The sequence below is a fragment of the Sinohyriopsis cumingii genome, unplaced genomic scaffold, assembly GCF_028554795.1.
Source record: "Sinohyriopsis cumingii isolate HCF-2022 unplaced genomic scaffold, ASM2855479v2 utg002264l, whole genome shotgun sequence".
NCBI classification, from domain to species: Eukaryota; Metazoa; Mollusca; class Bivalvia; order Unionida; family Unionidae; genus Sinohyriopsis; species Sinohyriopsis cumingii.
The window spans coordinates 241959-261151 of NW_028316175.1; the positions used below are offsets into that span (position 1 = coordinate 241959).

The 19193-nt window shown below is 37.0% G+C and overlaps 1 protein-coding gene across 1 annotated transcript in view; it reads right to left on the bottom strand.

Annotated features, from left to right (window-relative positions):
• Positions 1 to 18821, bottom strand: part of LOC149770827 (uncharacterized) — a 122768-nt gene extending 103947 nt beyond the window's left edge. Inside the window, exon 1 of the mRNA XM_089949067.1 lies at positions 18460 to 18821. The gene's annotated coding sequence lies outside the window, so the exon portion shown is untranslated. The remainder of the gene's footprint in view (positions 1 to 18459) is intronic.
• Between the last annotated feature and the right edge of the window lie 372 nt (positions 18822 to 19193).

The following is a 19193-nucleotide window of genomic DNA, read 5'->3' on the forward strand; positions in this document are numbered from 1 at the left end:
GAATATTACAAAATCACTGTTTGGGAATTATGACGGCCTGCTAGGTCTCGTAGGTTCACAAACTGACACAGCCGTTCATACCCCGAATAATAAAAACCAATTAAGGCCACAAAAAATTGAAACAGGAAAATAGGAATTAATTAAAACAGGACTCCATAATAACATACAAACAACCATAAAACAAGTTTTCATTCCAAACCAATAAGATAGGGAATCAAAATAAATAAGGAATTCATGAATAAAAAAAAAAAGAAAACGAAAAAAAAAAAAAAAATAAAATAAAAAAAAAAAATACTCCTAACCGTCTCCTTGTCTCTTAAACAACATCTGGCTGAACTTTTAAATCAAGCTTCCACAGCTATTTCTACTAACATACTCAGCCAAATCCAGGCAATGTTGGCAGACGACACTGAAGAATTTGAAACTTCCACGCTGGCAGCGGCCCTGGAAGTATCATCATCCAGCGGCGATGAAGCTGATGAACCTGCACCACCTAAACAGAGTGGAAAAAAGGAAGGCTCTGTCTACCGGAATATCGGACTGGGAAAGGCAATTGATGATATCAAAAAAGCGGGCCACTTCGTCAATGCCACAAGACCGGGTGTCCTAATGTGACGTCATCGCTGCCGACCAATCGTGGCGGGAGTCACATACTGCTTGGTTTGACACCTGGGGCATTTCAATCCAACTAAGAAACACGAGTGTGTGGTGTGACTATTCCCACTCATGTCTATTAGCCTTTCAGTCAGGTTGTTAAGGACTAGTTAGTCCTACACCTGAGTGGCTAAATTAAAAAGTACTCTTTGAGTACATAAAAGCCTGGGGGATGAGGCTCCTTTTCCTTCCCCCAGGAGTAATTAAAAATCACGCAGTGCGTGAATAAAAAAGTGGTACATGTTCAAAAGAACGAAAACCACTATAATCCAACTAACTAACTAACTGATAGAAGAGCTCTTCAGAGAAGAAATGAACAGGGAAAAAGAAGAATGGACAGAGAAGTACAGACTTCAGAGACAGCAGCAACAGCAGCAACAGCAGCAGCAGCAACCTGAAGCTGACAGAGGCTTTGTCGATTGTCGTATCGACACCAAAGAGTTCTTCTTCTCTTTCCGAAGAAGCAGACCTATCGCCAGAAAGTCTATCCTCAGAGGACATCGCATTCTTAGAAACTAAAAAAGAATGCCATAGCAAACAAAAAAAAAACAGCCCTTTTCAGGGCTACCCAATACTCTAGAAAAGAAATAACCATCAATTTGCCAATGTGTGTAGGTAGAGTAGTGTGAAAATAAACACTAACTCTTTTTCAAAAAATGTGAGGGTATGTGTTTGTGTATAGGATTGTGTGTTTGTGTGTTTGTAAGTGATCAAGTAGGTTGGTGTGGATAGTAGATTAAAATGATGTCTTTTTGGTGTTTGAGGTGTATATTTGAGGTTAGATTGGATTGCTTTGCTTATGTGATAGTCTATTGAAGTGATTTATAAAAAATTTTACAATAGTGATGGGTAGCATAAAAAAGTGAGTGAGTGTTTCTTTTAGGTCCGCGCGTTGTTGTTTTTTGGTCATGATCTAGGTAAGATCAATTTTATGTTATTAGGGGATGTTTTCCATCACGTCCGCGCTTTCACTATAAATTGAAACTCGCTGGGCAGTCTAGCTACCCTTGTTGATTGATCAACACAGCCAGAAGAATGACTAGCAGAATAGTGAAACTGTTAGAACTCCAGATGCACCTGGAATATGCCAGGCGCATAGTAAACGAACTATCAGCGGAGGCTATAGTAGAAGAAGCAAGAGTAAAGAAGGAAGAGGAGGAGAGAAGAGAGAGGGAAGAAGAGGAAAAGAAAAGAGAAGAGAGGATGTCGTTCAATATTCCCGAGACAGAGGATTGGGGTGTTGAAGCGAATCATCCTCCCTCTGCGCTCCCCAGAAGAAAGGTGAAAGAAGATTGGGGAAGAAGATGCGTGTGTGGCGCCAGGCCAGGAAGGTGCAACCATTAGATAGGTGCATCAGGAGTTCAAAAAAAAACAGCCCTTTTCAGGGCTACCCAATACTCTAGAAAAGAAATAACTATTAATTTGCCAATGTGTGTAGGTAGAGTAGTGTGAATATAAACACTCTTTTTTTTTAAAAATGTGAGGGTATGTGTTTGTGTGATTGTGTGTTTGTGTTTGTAAGAGCTCAGGTATGTTTGTGTGAATAGTAGATTATGGGTTTCTTAGCGTATGTGAAGAGTATAGTTGGGGTTATATTATATTAAATGAAAAAGTAGGGGGATGTTTTCCTTCACGTCCGCGCGTTGTTAGGTCATGATCTAGGTAAGATCAATTTTATGTTTTTAGGGGATGTTTTCCATCACGTACGCGCTTTCAGCATAAAACTAACAGTGTTGGCCATTGGAACCCATTCTACGGAATAAGCAAACAAGAAGATGCCAGCAGCTTCAGCTTTATACAACGATCTTATGGGAAGTTGGTATTGGATGGTGGATGGATTGAGTGTAGTAGAAAGGGTTGAACAGGAATGGAGGTATGCAGTGACAAAAGACTTCGTCTCAAGACAAGTAACCAGCCTCCACTTATCCGTAAATATTGTAAAAGAAATGATAGAGGATGAGGAGAAGAGAATCAGAGGTTTAATTAACCCACCGTATGTCAAAGTGGGTAAGTTAAAAGAAGCGATAGATCATGTGACGAGTGCAAGGTTCTTTCTAGAAGACATTGTAGAATGGACAGATTGGTGTTTCGCGAAGTGGGGGTTAGAAAAACTTAAGAAAGCTGAAGAACTAATGAGGAATGTGCTGACCAAAGAGGTCAAGAAGATCAAAGAAAAGTGGTATAATGAAAGAAAAGAAGAAGAAAATAGAAAAAAAGGGATGAATTCGATAAACTGAACACAAACTGGATGAAAATCCAAGAGAAGTTCCGGGCCATGGGCCACCCGGACTGGCTGCCGGAAACAGAAAAGAAAAAGAAGAAAGGAATAATGGACAAAATAAGAGGATGGTGGAAGAAGTTAAGAAGTTAAAAGAAGAAGAAGAAAAACCCAAAGGCCCTTTTCAGGGCCCCCATATTTCTCGAAAAGAGATAGCCTTTGAATTGCCTACCCCTTTCTTATTTTTTTTATTTTTTTTTTTAAAAAAAAATCCCATGTTCCATTTCCCTTGACGCTATACAGTCCCACCCTGTTTAAATTCCTTTGACGCTATACAGTCCCCTATTCCCATGTTCAAATCCCCTTGACGCTCAACAGTCCCACGATTTTTCTCCATGTTAATTTCCCTTGACGCTATATGTTCCCACGATTTTTCTCCATGTTAAATTTCCCTTGACGCTATATGTTCCCAAGGGTATTTTTAATGATAAGTCCCATTGACGCTATAATATCCCCCTTCACTACTTACAAGCGCACGCACAGTCTAGTGAATTCCAAATTCAAACTCCTATGGTATTTTTCCGTGACATCTAACTCAATATTATATTTATCATAAAACGTATCAACTCTGTTTTCACAAAATGACATCGCAAAATAATTTAAAACAAACAAAAACGAATCTACAGGTAACATAGTCCGGCCATCTTCTTTACCAAAGGTACACATATATATTTCATACATTTTTATTTTAAACTATCTACTATTCGTATAGAGAAATCTATGGAGAATTTTGTACTGAAAATTATGTTGTATCAATAGTACAGAAAGGAGGTAAAACAGTTTTTTCCCCTTAATCAGGTGAGTAATTCTGAAATATAGTTTCGAAATTTCTGAACTGAATTTGTCTTTTTTACTGAGATATTTCGTACAAAGTGGTTTTCCAATTCTGTCTTATTTTCTTAGAAGACTATATTATTATTCAACTAAATATATGTATCATACCAGTGTGACTTTGATATCATACCAGTGTGGCTTTGATAAAATTTGTTCAGGGATTATAGTGCAGTGGTCATCTAATTCCAAGCGTACAGAAAACAAACCAATCGAACATTCGTTAAATTTCTGTACAACTTTGTGGATTTTGACTATTGCATCACGTCAGAGTTCGATTCCTATTTCAAATATTGAAATCGTGTCTTGAGTGATGCATTTTACTTCCTTCAGTCATAGAACTGGAAAGAACAACACCTATGTAAGCTTCTAGGACAGGATCCCCATTACTTGTTGGTGAGGGTGATTGAAGCCACTTAAGCCGAGATGATATCCGTCCTTATGAACAAACAGTTGGCTTGGTTAGACATGAACTTTAACCAATTTAATCAGCGAGTTGTGCTTTTTCCTATGTACGTGCTTCAATAATTTGATAAAGTTTCCGACGGACATACTGTGAACAAAATCAGCATGGCTGCACGGGAAATTAAAACCTTAGAATTAGAATGATTAAAACTGGTGTTCCGCCATTAGAGTTACACATTATGATGTAGCAATCTTGGATGGTTTTTGTAACACTAAATTAGTTTTACGAAATTAATGCAATATTGTCTTACCGTATGAAGCTTACACAAGACTGCGTGTCGTCTACAAACAAATGACATTGATGTCAATTGACACATATAACTATCAAAATTGAAGTAAACACGTGGATTTGACTGCACACAATTAGAAGTGAAACATTGCATTTCATACATTTCCTTAACTAAGCGAGTCAAATGAATTTATTGTTTGTTGTTGTGTTATTTTTGGATAATATTAACGGAATTTGTAAGTACTGATGCTGTTCCAGCGAAACCATCCTAAATCGTCATCTGCAACCTGGCTTCATCTCCGGACTGGTGGCAAGTTTTAGCCCAGATAAGACCGCTCTAATTATGATGTCTACAGTCTGGTAACGTCTGTTAATGGTTCTTTTCACGAATGTATTACCATATTGGTTATTTTGTTACCACTGATCTAAAAAGAAGAGTACAAAATGCGAGCAAGCATCATCTGCCAATTGTAATAACTTTCTGAACCAGGAACATCCGTTTTTTCGTTACAAATTGATTGGCCTAAAACATCTGTCACGTATTTTCCCAAAAGCAGTGACACGAACATTAAATACATTTGTGAAGAATATAACAAATGTGGGGGGGGGGGGCACCTTTTCATGAAATTGCCAGTAGCTTCCTTAACATTCACATCCGGTATTCGCAAAGGTGAATCTGAATTGACACAAGAACGTTTCCAAATTTAGAATTAATCGCAATCATTACAGTCATTAACCTTAATTAAACTGCATAAATTCCAATTAGAAAACACTCTGCGCCATGTGTTTGCCATCGACGTTTTGTAGGTAATGACAGGGACAACCTTAATTATTACTGGGGTAATCGACAGGGACATAAATATTGAATTGCAGTTGACAATGTCATATATTTCCAGATATATATATATATATATATATATATATATATATATATATATATATATATATATATATATATATATATATATATACCAAATTTTAAACAATCCCCATGTAAGTAAATTTGTAGTGCACTTTGGAATACATGTTACCTGATTATTAAATTTAGTTTTCGTAAAAATAGTTCATTTTCAAAGTGAGCTTGTTGTACAACGTTTTGCTGGAGACTGTGGTAGGTCACATTTGTAATCAATGATATATACTGTGAATGACATTACCTCGAAAATCAATTGCCACGAACTATTTGACACGTGGAAAATGCGTAACTTAAAAGCTGAGAAAAAATATTATACAGTGTTTTTAGCTCTAGAATTTCTGCGACGTAAAAATGGCGCAGACTGTGAGCAAAATTTGCAAAACGATTTGATGAAAAGAATGTACGTGTTGTCTAATGGAGCTGGGTGTTATGGATTTGACTTTAAAATTATATAATCATTTATACAATTTGAATTGTCTCCTTTTCAAGAGACGTCTTCATATTATTGGTTCAGCGTTTCAGAGATTCAAGGGTTACGCCCCATAAATACATTCTTCATACCCCCCCCCCACAAGTTGATTGGATGGAACTCTGGACAACACACTGGTTCATTCAATCGACCAATGGGCCAATATGTTTCTAATCTCCGTAGTTCCATGCAACCCTGTTTTCTATAATGCACCGTTCTAGAGGTGGTTTTAGTCGTATTTCTGTTAGCTGCGAACATCTGCACGCCTAAGCTTTAGGAGATTTATTTCGAAGCTAGCGTTATCTCTTGCGTCGTCCAGGAAAGTAACACTCCTTATAGGAAACCTATGAAACAACCACAGCTCGTCTCGGACCGTTTCGGAGTAATCCATGATAAATTCACGACTCCGGAAAGAAACCCGTAATTACAATCACAGAACAGTAGTCATTAATCACTAGAGTTAGACTTGCTCAAGGAACTCTTCCGTATTTTATACACTATACGTCGTTTCTCTAAAATAATGAAGAAAAATGTCTGAATGAGATTTTGTTATTTTGTTTATTTTGAGAAATGCTTTTTAATTCCAACAGGTTTCGAGATTTGGGTTTTTAGGCTCGTGCTTGTCTCCCATCATATATAATATCCTGAATTTCATCGCCTTTTTCCTTTATTCATCTCTTAGCTTAACTTCTATCGTCATGGCCCTTCCTCTATCGCCAATTTTGAAATCTATAAATGTCCAAATCACCCGCTTATATACTCATCTGCTCGAATTATATTGGTTAAATAAGCCCAACATTCCGTTGGCTAATGCACGACCATTGTGTGAAGTGATTGGAGAGAACCCATGCAACTGATAACCAATCGGATAAACTTGGACTAGGATGAGTTGTGAAACTTACCCTTAAATGATGCCAACTATTGTTATAGAAGAAAGAGACTTTTGTTTCTTTTCTTTGAAGATTGAGACCAAACAATGATGCAATTGGTAAAAACGTTGTTTCCTCCGTAATTCTGGAGATTTTGATGAAGAGAGACTGTATTCCTTATCACTTTTGTTTGAATAAAGATAGTATTTGATGCAATCGAGAAAACATCGAATCAAAACGAACCTTTTGAACAGTGTTATGTCTTTATACAAACGAACAACCTCTTCTTTTGATTGTTTTGTCTATCATTTAACTGCTCGAGATAAATTTCTTTCTAATAATTGAATAAAAATAAACGAAGAAACTCTCAGGTTTTGTGGCTCTCCGGATCAGTCCTAGGCATAATACGTTTATATTTGGTCATTTGAATCTTGCAAGGAACTTTGTTCCACAAATGTTTAACTGAACTGCTTTTTCACCCTCCCTCCATCCCTCCCACTCCCTCTCTCCCCCCCCCCTCTCTCTCTCTCTCTCTTTCTCTCGCACACACACAAACGTAATAGTTATAATGTATAACTTCTTATATAATGTCTCGATTGCAAGTGACGCCGGAATTGTCATTTCATCCTTTCCTAACACAACTGTCTGAGTTTCGAGACAGTTCAAACTAGTCTAATTATTAAATCAGTGGTATAATTAATTGCACACATCAAGTTAGCCAAAGGTATCTTCTAAAATTACCGAGATATTGATTTTCGCAAATCCAAGAACAGGCGATATTTTCCTCTTAAGGGCACGTGACTATTTGCAAAGTGCGACTCAAACTGCAAACTTTTATGCTAAAAGCCACAATAACTATAAGACTTGGCTACCAAGAAATAACATTACTGAATTCTAGCTCTTTTTAAATAGGTAAGTAAGAACCTCTTCTATCTGGCGATTTACATTATTCCAATTTTGGATAGTATCGCTACCCCGACCAGCTCACGTACAAAAACAACACAATTGTTGCAAACACCTCATGTTAATTTTCATGAGTTACTAAGGTCAATCTCATTTTTTTAAATCTTGATTGTAATTTAAACTAAGTAAACTTCTGTGTAATCAAAACCGTGATAACATGGGCGTTTTTGTTGCAAAAAGTTAAATTGTCTATGCTTCTGGAGCACTTATATTGTCAAATGTTCAGTTTCAGTGCGTAGTTTTGCATGTTGTCAAGCTCTTTCATTTCTGAGGTAAGTAAACATTGCATGTAGTCTGTGATCCCATAATGCCTAAAGAGAAGTAATCAGTGTTTTAAAACAAGACATCTCCAACAACAACAACCAAACAACAAAAATCAACCAACTGATAAAGTTTGTATTCGTCGTTGTTTATAATTCTTTCTAGCTCACTCTGTTGTTATGGATTTAAGCCATTCAATATGCAGGGAGCTAGTTCTGTATTGAATTTCGCCATATAATCATCTAAAAAAATCGTACATCTCTTCACTCACTGGCTGTATGTGCGATATGATAAGTATTGCAAACAACGTTCGACTATATTTCAACAATCAGTAAAATAGCCGCACATTTAATTTTATTGTAAAAATGTTACTCCTGTATTTGTACTAAAAAATTCCGTTTCATGGCATCGAAATTCTGCTGATAAAATCCAAGAGCTGGTGCCCAGTTCATAATGGCCTCGCTATTTATACTCGAGGTCTTTTCTAGGATGCGACGGAAAAGACCTTCAGGCTATTGATGAGGTGAAACATTTGTGTGATGAAGTAAATAGATCACAATCGGTGTAAGCAAGTAGAGCTTTGTTCATTTTTCATGTTAGAGGCGAAATACTTACTTCAAAAGTGGCACATGTTTCAAGATAGAAACATGTTTTCATTATCAATCCCAAGAGCGCTAAAATTGCAGAAGAAAAAAAAATATTTATCTGTTAAAATAGATACTTCTTTTGGTGTCAGTATTTATCATTTAGAACTTATAACCCCATTAACTTCTAAGCTCTGCTTATTTAGTCTGTTAAAATGTTACACATACAACATTATATTGGGGGTGGGGATATAGGCTATATATGGCCTTTACTATAAATGATAGACGCAGAACCAGAGAAAACTCCGTATGAGTCACCGACCCACGGAAAGCTACTGGCAAACTCTCACATATCCACGTTGGGCGAACCCGAGATTCAAACCCACGCGGACAGAAGTGATATGGCAGTGGCCAGTAAGGCGAGCGCTTTGGACCACTCGGCCACCCGAACAGCTTTAAGTATTTGCTGATGTTAATAATTCAAAGTCCCGGTAAACCGACTGTTTACGTCTCCAGGTAAGCTCTAATCCTTTGACGGTACGCATAATAAACTAATGGTATACCTCTCATGCGAAATAATCTGATTCTTTACGAACAATTTTCATTAAATATTCATTTTCAAGTTCATGCCAAAACGTTATCAGTTATCAATTATTTACTTTTTATTCTGCCAACGCGTTTCAGCAGCAAACAATGAAAACAACTTAGGAAATTTAATGATGCCATCCGGTTACTGTTCAGAATTCTAGTATACTTGTCTAAGATACATTGAACTCGAGAATAAATCTCCCTTCGTCTAATAAAAAAAAATACTACTGTTCGCTATACATGGTGACTAGTTCGACGAATTATTGCAGGAGTGCTTAGCGGTGGGGGTGGACGCGGCGTCACCCCCCCCCCAAAAAAAATGAGCGCATATAACTAGAACTACTCATACAGGCAATCTTCGTTAGAGTTACATGGTTACAATTATGCTTTGCCATGAAAGCGCTTAAAGTGCATGAGCTTCACTGGACTTTGTCAACTGGGCCCCGCCATGTATTCGATCCAACAAACCCCTTACTTACGTGTTCAATACCCCTACTCTCAACCTCACACTCCAACGAACGATATTCTTTGAACCGCCAATGATATGTTCTATCGTAGAGAAAACACGAATAAGACGCAATAACAAGTAAAGATGATATGAATAAGATGTTGTTGTTGTTGTAGGATTTAACGCCATTTTTCATCATAGGATAGGCTGGCTATACATGGTGGCCAGTACAAATCATGGAGACAGAACCCGGTGTAACAGTCAATAGTATACCCCCAGTCCGGAGTAAACCTGGGGTTAAAGCGGCCTAGGCTAGATTATACCCGGGGGTATTATGGCCTGTGCCAATTCATACCCCTCAGGTCAAATTATACCCAGATGATATCAATAGTGTTAAGCGATATACACAAGAATTACTTAATTTTTCAACATTTTATTGAGGATTCAGCTTTGTCAGGTAAGTTAAGTGACATGTTTCAGTCGTACTCGTAGTCTGTCAAGGTATATACATACAAGATAAGATTATCCAGAGACAGTGTTAATCATGTGGTACACTATCGTGGTAGTGTCAATGCACAACAGTTTGAGCTTTTTGTGGAAAACTTGAAGAAGGAATCAAGAATCATGATACAATATATACTTCACGTTCTTCCAGTCCAATTGTATTGATTAACTATTACATTTCCAACACTCCCATCAATATGTTCTAGTTTTTAAATCACAGTGGTATTCTTACTTCTTTAAGCTGAAGCTAAAACATACCTCAATAAACTCAGAAAAGGCGGTGATGATTGTTGTTCATGTTTTCCTGCTACAAGTAAAGACCAGAACGATAAGTAAATATTAATTTAATATACCAGTGGGGCATATTCTGGCCTGAAGGGGTATGATCTGGCCCAGGCTATTTTACAACCCCGGGCATAGTTTAGCCTATGACACTTTATCACCCGAAGTATACTCTGGCCTGGGCCAAATTATACCCGGCTTTAATCTGGGCAGGGGTTAATTTGGCCTGCAACAACGGGAAAACCCCGGAAAGAACAACCGACTCACGACAAGCTAACGGCAAGCTTCTTAACGTGTTGACGTGCCAGTAAACATATATCCCAAACCAAACCAAAAACATTTTTGTTGTCTCAGATCCCATCCACTGTTCCAGCTTGTGCAGTGGAAATTAATCATCCATCCAAAGTCTGTAGTTTTTCTCTCGGGTTCCACTTAACACAAATCGTATCACACGGTTTTACTATATATGTATATATATATGAAATAACAGAAAATTAACTTATAAACTGTTAGTAAGTCCATACCTTTTGGTTTCAGACACTCTTCGTTGGCTTTTTAACTGATCGACTTGCAGGAAAAGACCTCGTGCAATTTGCTCATATTTTAACAATTATTTTGTAGAACCTTTGACAAACTACCTGAATGAGTCATGTCGCAGTCTCACTAGAGTGGACATTATTGCTTCTATCCATAGCAAGTAGTCTGGGAATCCACACTTGCAGATAACTGCCAGAATGGAGCTTATCGTGTTACTTTACAGACGTGTTCCTGACCAGAAAGAGTACAAAAGTCGTCACAACTGTTGCAGCAGACGGCAAATATCAGTTTGACTTTTCCTTGTTGTTTAAAGTATATCACCTGCGTGAATTATCACTCAGTATTACCCGATGTCAAATCTAATCGTACGATGCGTGTACAAAAACAGCTATCTTAAGCAATATGATAATGGTAACTGAAGCCTCGCCAATGATTCATAGGAACTCTTTACATAAACAATTGCAGAATCATATTTTATATATATATATATATATATATATATATATATATATATATATATATATATATATATATATATATATATATATATATATATATATATATATATAGAAATAACAAACAACAACCGAATCACCAACAAATCTTCCCACACAAGTTTCTGCATTAACGTGTGTGTGGAGGGGTGGGGTGGGTATTTTTAACGTAGCTTTAACAATTTTTCAGTCATATCACTAACATGTATGCAGTATGTTGTGAAGTCTAGCACTGTGGACATCATGCCGCTGATACGTAGCATGATGTCCCACCCAGTCTCATTATCCTGACACCAGGCCGACCAGTCCTAACACTAACCTCTTAATGCTGAACGCCAAGAGCTGCTAGTACTATTTGTATAAACCTTTGGTATGATTCGGCCGGGATCCGAACCCGCGTCCTCCTGCACTCGAGACGGACGCTCTAACACAGGGGTGGGCAAGCTACGGCCCGCCAAGGGCTTTCATGCAGCCCGCCAAGGGTTTTCGTGCGGCCTAGGAACAAGTCATCATTCGCACTGACTCTGTTTGTTACTGTTTATCAAATAAATGTGCTTCTTTTGAAGCTTAAGTTTTCAAATATTAACAACATATTAACAACTGAAAATTAATTAGATGTTATTTATAAAAACCTTTTGTTTTTGCTATTTCAAATATTATTTTACTTAATGAACTATGCGGCCCGCGACAAGGTGTAAATTTGTATATGCGGCACCTGCACTGGAAAATTTGCCCACCTCTGCGAGTCTAACCACTAGGCCACCGGAGTGGTCTCTACTTTAACTTAATATATGTTTAACTTCATACAGAAGCAAATTTATGTACAAGTTCCTTTGGCTCATAAAATCACAACTTTACCTGAAAATGGGGCATAAGAGTACATATTGCTAAAAGTACACGAACTTTCAATTCAACATAATCTTCGTTTTTCTCTCTTCAGCCGCAACCATACATGATCACTTTCTCTTGCACTATCGTTTACTGTTTATTCTAATTCTGCTTCGGGTGAAAAATTAAAAATTAACATTAAATTTCAATTTGCATGTATGGCATTTTGTAAATGAGTGCAAAAAGCTCAAAATATATCGAAGAATATAAAACTTCTTTCACTGAATTCCGTTTCAAAGTTCTTCTTTCCGAGTTTTCTAACAATCATAGTTATACGAGATAAGACAAATACATGACGTATTTAATTCTGAATTGCTTGAAGAAAAAGAGAAAACATCCCTGATTATTTGTGTTTGCTCTAGAAATAATCAAGAGTCGTTCTGTGGTTGTAACGGTATGAAGATGGTGTAAACGAGAGTCATATTTTCTGCTACTTGTATCAATTCTGATTCAGATACAGGGCTGGAAGATTGTGTTTCTGAGCAATTTCGGTTGAACACCTTGAAAGGCTGAAAAGTGGAGCTTTGATAAACAGTAACGAAACCAAACTGAACTGCTTAAAAGGCAGGAAGGACTGGTTCTCAGTTTGTTCTTCCATAAAGTCAAAGAAGACGATAAACATCAATATACTTTAGTATAGAGTTCTCAGACAGTTTTAGTTATTCTTGGGGGTCAGTCCCTTGGTATTTAGTGGATCCAAATTTTAAGTCAAACCCTTATGTTCTGACCCAATATAAAGTACCTGGGTCATTTATCTTTGGAGACTTGGCCTCGCACGCCTGTAAATCCTATTTCAGGCTTCCATGCTTCCTATGCTATGATATGGATGAAGCGTTCGTATTATGTTTATCTGATGCTAGATGGTTTATTAAAGTAGGCTTTGTTGTTGTTGTTGTAAAGTTTAACGCCAATTTTTCAGCACAAGATAGGCTTTACATGGCGGCCAGTAAAACTGGTCGAGGAAGAACCCTGGAAAACCCCGCGATGAACCACTGAGCCACGAGAAGCTACTGGCGAGCTTTCTCACGAACCCACGTTAGCTGAGCCTAAGACTCGAACCAACGCAGAACAGAGGTGAGACGGCAGTGATCCGGAACGATGAGCGCTTTAGACCACTCAGCCAATCGGAGCCCCGGAGGCTTTGTACATGTGAAACTAAATACACAGGGAACATAGAAAACACATGGTACACACATGTCATCTAAGAGACCGACCATTGATTTTTATGTGGGTGGAGTAAAGGAGTCTGAGAATTTCTTTCCAACCAGTATATTTTGCATATTTTACCTCCAGACCATTTTTGAACTAATATAATGGATATCATAATATCTGTTTTTCTCCAAATCTGAGCAAGACTATTCGTAAAGATCTGGAGGGTGGGGGTGGCGAAAATTCAAAGAAGAAAGAAAAATATGCACGCTACCACCTCTCCCCATGTAACCAAAATATGAAATAAAATATACGAAAGAAATGATTTAAATGCGGGCAAGCTCAAACGACAAATCTTCTTCATTCACAGTGTCTGTTCGAATCCCTAAGAACAATTGTGTCTTTCGTGCAATCGCAAATAACAAGTTGATATAACGTGTATAGGACTTGTATTAAAAATAACAACGTGGGTTCAAGTCAGTTTAAAACTTCTTTTCGGGATAAATCAAATTCTCTTTTCTGGTGATTTACATAAAATATAGATTTTGTGTAATAATTACGAGAACCAACAAACCTACTATTTGGAACATCTACAAACTATGACCAGACATATCCAACCATTCACTACCAAAGCTATAGCTCTTTCAAGAAAAAAGAAATTATTTGGCAATTAGCCAGTCATTTACGGTTCTATTCGATTTTAATATGAAGAAGAAAAAAAATCGGTTTTGTCCAAAATACAGAAATTATTCCGATTGCAATGACCAACAATAATACATAGGTTGTGTCCAACGACTAAAGTCATTCCGACTGTACTAATAAACAATAAATCAATTGTGCTCAAATGACCGAAGTCATTCCTATTGCATTGATCAACAACACCCCGGTTTTGTCCAAACAACACAAATCGTCCCGACTGTAATAATGAACAATTAATTGGTTGTGTCCAAACGGCCAAGTAATTTAGATTGTGATTACCAAGAACATATCGGTTGTGTCCAAAAGATCCTAATTATTGCTTCCTATCGTAATGATCAATAGTATATCGGTTTTGATTGTCATGCAGCTGTGTGGACGCCATTCACATCATTTTGATTCAAGGAGAACACACTTGTGATTTTTTTTTACAAGCTGTAGATTCCCCACCCCCATTTACGAAATTTGTTTTTATATTTTGTTCGTTTCTTTACGCCCTTCTGTCAACCTGTCAACCTGTGTAAAACTTTCAAAACCTATCTTGAAACCTATCTTGAAACAAGCTGCAATGATGGATGATAGTTCATATGACGGAAGATGATATTAAGCAATATATATATATATATATATATATATATATATATATATATATATATATATATATATATATATATATATATATATATATATATTGATTGTCATGCAGCTGTGTGGAACCCATTAACATAATTTTTATTCAACACACACACACACACACACACACACACACACACACACTTTACGAATGTCACATTCTTTTTATTTACAGAATGGCATCATATTGTTGTTTCTCATCTATGAATATAACAAAAAGTTCAATAGACACGTTCGAACGTGCAGGTGATTAGAGCAGAAACAGAGGGACCTTATACATTATCTCAGTGCTATCTTAGACGAGTTACTTCTTGACCCTCCTCCTCGTACAGTGCAATGTATCTGCACATCTCGTCTACAAACAATATATACAAGAAATATTTTCGCGAAACCCTGTTGATGAACTATCATCATTCTGAAGACAACATAATAAGTAAAGAACTAATCAAAGTTTCATACAAGTTCCCTACCTCACCCTCGATGTTTTTCCTTTGGAAATTGATATGAAAAATTTCCTAATATATTTCTGCTGAACACTTAAATGCCATTTTTCTTAAAAAATTATTAATAATTGCTTCTTCAGAACACCTTCAGCGCAATGGACATAAACAAAATGATTCACTGCAAATAGGTTACCAATCTGTCAGATGCTATTTTAAGTTTTAATAGGAAATGTCAGCCTATTTTCTTCCATGTATTGAGCTGCTTTGAACTAAGAATATATAACATTGATAGGAAGTCTCAGTCAATTATCGTCCATGTAATGAGTGGCATATGCTAAAATATACGTATCACAGATGGGAAGTCTCAGCTTATTCTTTTCAATGAACTGAGTTGCCCTACGCTATTAATACGAAATATATAAAGTCTTTTCCATGTAATGAGTCACCCTGAGTCACCCTGTGCCAAACAATAGGTATCATTGATAGGAGGTCTCAGCCTATTCTCTTCGATTAACGATTCGCCCTATGCTAATAACATGTAACAGACAGTGAGTCTCAGTCTATTCTATTCCATGTAATGAGTCACCCTGAGTCAACCTGTGCCAAACAATAGGTATCATTGATAGGATGTCTCAGCCTATTCTCTTCGATCAACGATTCGCCCTATGCTAATAACATGTAACAGACAGTGAGTCTCAGCCTATTCTCTTCGATGAAATCAATCGCCTTATGCTAAAAAAAAAGAGACGTAAGCTGTATTTAATGACATGACATATCGGGAGATAACATGAAAGAGATCGATCATATTTATTTCAGCACTTCCTTATCATGTAACGGCATCTTAAATGGTCCCATTCTCTACATTAAGGACAAAAAGAGAACAATGGCATCGATCACAAACTGCTTATTTTGATCGAGCACATTGGACAGCGAAATTATACACAAATTAGATTGTATCGTTATATATAGGCACAAACAAACGTATAAACAACGACACCAGTAAATAAATAAACAATCCAATGCATTTATCCGTATTTCATATAAAACGTTAAATTATTAAATATTAAATAATCGGGATACTATTTTCGTTTTTTCTGTCCATTTGCCTGCACTGGGGCATCATAATGCACATTATCCTGACACCTGGCCGACCAGTCCTAACACTAACCACTTAACCAGAAGGCCAGTCGTTGGATTCCCAATATCAGATCGGTCACCGTGGTGTATTCTTGGGATGGGTTCTTGGGAGCTTCACTTGCCTCGGCAACATCTAACCTTCAGTTTTTGTTGTGCCGTAAGATAAAGAGAAACCATTCCAACTGTCCGTCCGTCTGTCAATATTTTCTTTTCTTATGTGGGTAGTGTTTTGTAATAAGCGGGGAAAATTTATATTCGTGAAATCTTCTTTCCTTTTTTTAAATTAAAATTTCTTTCTTTCTTTTTCGTATGTGATTAACTGTTTGTAATCTAAAGCTATCATGTTTTGGAGATGTAGAGTTGAAATAATTACACGCATTCTGTCATTCGTAGATAAAAGGAATGATAACTACATCCAGCTGAATTGACAGGTGGGCATACCTTCAAACACTTATAATGCACAGGTATGGGCCTTTGTATCTGTTCCAATTAGTAAAATAAGTTTCATTTATCCAGGTCAGTTTTTGACTTCTTTATTATGCGATCTCATTCAAATCTTACGAGTCTTTCTACTCATACAAATTAAGACATTCCTGCTCGATTATGAATTTCTGGGTTGAAAAAGGAAAGTGACGAGGTGAAATTTTATCTTCATGTTGGGCTTACTAAGTACGTGTTAATATTTTTGAAAAGGAATATGGATTTGATTTTCATGCGTAGAAATAGCAGTACACATATGTGTATTGAACGAAGCAACAAATTGATATTTCATATATTGTACGAAAATCATTTGTATCAGTTTGAGAGTACCACACACTGATAAACTGTCCCTGTAAACCGTCAAGTATATGTATGTATGTATGTATGTATGTATGTATGTATGTATGTATGCATGCATGCATGCATGTATGTATGCATGTATCTATATGTGTATAATGGGCAATGTTCATATGGATGGAATCGCATTCAAAGCTAGCAGATATTCGGGGTGTAAAGATCGTCTCTTCTTCCTCGAAGCAATTCGTATGTATGTATGACTTGTCTGACTATAATCAACCCAAAGTTAAAATATCTACCTGAGAAAATTCATGGCAGCGAAGAGCTAAAATTAGCTGTATTCAATAAGGGTTTTAAGAAGGTGTACAAAACTCTAATTACACTGTTGACATATAGTTTTTCCATATGTTCAGTCTGAACCATAATGTCGTTTCCAACTGCGAAACTGTATACCAGAACTCCTAAAATTTTGCTAACACATATCATTTTAAAGAAACACTTGTACAAATTAAATTTATCAAGGACTGAAGCTTATCTATTGTATTCTAAGCAATATAAAATGACATGAAAGCACTTTCAGTTAACACGCACTGTAAACACGTGCTAGTGTGACACACATTGTATTGATAGTACTTTTCTTCTAAAGGTTAATATTATATTGATAAATATATATTTGATATATTTTGAGCACATTATACTGTCCTATTCAATACTATTTTTTAAGAATAAAAAGCATGTAACAGCTGTGACTTTACAGTAATTATCGTACTACCGATGAATATCATGGTAGCAAATGCAATTAGAAGAATATAAAGGATTTTATTTTTGTAAAAAATTAATTTTACTGGAGTGCTGAATGTTTATATTGGAGGGAAAATCTGTGTGACTTAGTTGGAGTTGGGGGTTAGGGTGATGTTCGTATAAATTTGCATGCTTTTTACAATGTGTCTTACAATGTGTTTTGTGCCATACAGGAAGTGTACGATATAATTGTACATTTCAGGATAAGCATTGTATTTTGTACTACAAAGGTCCTGGGGGAAGCCTGACAACGATCAGGCCCGGCCCTAGGGCAAGGCGAACAAGGCAACCGCCATGGGCCCCGCGCTTTCAGAAAAATCAACTCTGTAATGTAATTGTTTTGCTTGCGGCCCCGATCATCGCTTTTGCTGCCTGTGGACCCTCATGCTGCCCTGGTCGCCCGCACTTCCTAGGGCAGGGCCTGACAACGATCCAACCTAATTTGTGTGTACCCTAACTTTATCCCCCCCCCCAACGTGCACTTCACCCCCTCCACCAAATTTTGACTGATCCCTAATTTTCACCATTTAGCATCAAATTTTCTTTATATGAAAGCAACTTACCTTTTGTGCACTTGTCTCAGATAATTAATCCATATATGTTTCTGAATTATCTCCGATTCCGTTTTCTTTGATTTAATATACATTTTATGCGTACTATTCCGATCTAAGGCTACATGAATCCATGTTTGTTATCGATGTTGCATGTATCGTCGCTGTCTCTTCAGTCCATCCTTACTAAAATGTACATGTTCCATCAAGGGTATAAAGACTAGCGTTAATTGGACAAATCCAGGTAAGATATATAGATATGTGTATTCCCTGACCACAACCTCTGTCACTTAGCTGCAGGTGTAAATATCCATGAAATCGCGTATTCGACACAGGTATTTAAATCGAAAGAAAACCTCAACGCCTGTCACGCGCTCTCATTGTTCCGTTATGTTGTCTACCAAGACCTGCCTTCTTGAAATATGTTCATCGATCGATGATAACTTTTGTTCAGTGAGCCTGCGCATTCACTATGCAGCTATGGGCGATTGCAACAAAGTCATCGATTACAGGAGTAGGAAAACTATAAGTTGTGTTTTAAATGTTGAAAATGATCCCATACTAAATGATTAAAAATAATAGTCCATTATGGCATAGTACATATACTATTCCATCACAGTAAGACACCTTGAAAAGTATCTTGCGGTTTCAGGGTATGGTTGAAATCTTGACGTGTTTTTGTCACTTTATGTGAATTTTTTGATAACATAGCAAACTTAGTGTATTTTCCATGCACCAAGACTGTA